Source organism: Carlito syrichta, unplaced genomic scaffold (assembly GCF_000164805.1).
Source record: "Carlito syrichta isolate Samal-C Ts95f unplaced genomic scaffold, Tarsius_syrichta-2.0.1 Scaffold303604, whole genome shotgun sequence".
Taxonomy (NCBI): domain Eukaryota; kingdom Metazoa; phylum Chordata; class Mammalia; order Primates; family Tarsiidae; genus Carlito; species Carlito syrichta.
Genome location: NW_007247700.1, coordinates 949,490 through 949,965, shown reverse-complemented (window position 1 = coordinate 949,965; position 476 = coordinate 949,490). Strand labels below are relative to the sequence as shown.

The window sequence follows — 476 nt, the reverse complement described above, 5'->3', positions numbered from 1 at the left end:
CAGCCCGTGACCCGAGTCCCCAGAAAAGCGAGCTGGCAGGAGGTGAGACAGAAAGGGCGGCCTCGGGGACACAGAGGGCGTGCAGCGCCCACACGTGCTCCTGGAACCAGGAAGTGAGGGGTGGCGCGGGAAGCCCCGGGAGGGTCCAGCTGGCGCGGGCCGGCGCCAGGACCCGTCGCGCAGTCACCGGGGCCAGCCAGATAACGCCCGACGCCCCAGTGAAGATTCAGTGCTGGAGCCGGCGGGTGGGGCTCAGTCCCTGAGTCCCAGCTCCGGACGGACGCCCCGTCCAAGCACCAGCAGACCTCGCCTGACCTCATCGCCCAACAATGCCCGGTCAGGGCTTAGGGACAGAACCTGACCGTACGGGGCGGGCAGAATAGTCACTGGCCGGGCACTGGCCCTTGACCCCTAGGCTCGCAGGAGCAAGTCCGCAGCGCTGGCCTCTTGCTTCCTCCAGACCACGCACATTGCCC

General features: G+C 68.7%; 2 protein-coding genes across 5 annotated transcripts in view; both read right to left on the bottom strand.

Annotated features, from left to right (window-relative positions):
- TAGLN2 (transgelin 2) overlaps nucleotides 1-476 on the bottom strand; it is a 12,722-nt gene that overhangs the window by 12,032 nt on the left and 214 nt on the right. The window lies entirely within an intron of this gene.
- Nucleotides 1-476, bottom strand: part of CFAP45 (cilia and flagella associated protein 45) — a 54,364-nt gene that overhangs the window by 53,709 nt on the left and 179 nt on the right. The window lies entirely within an intron of this gene.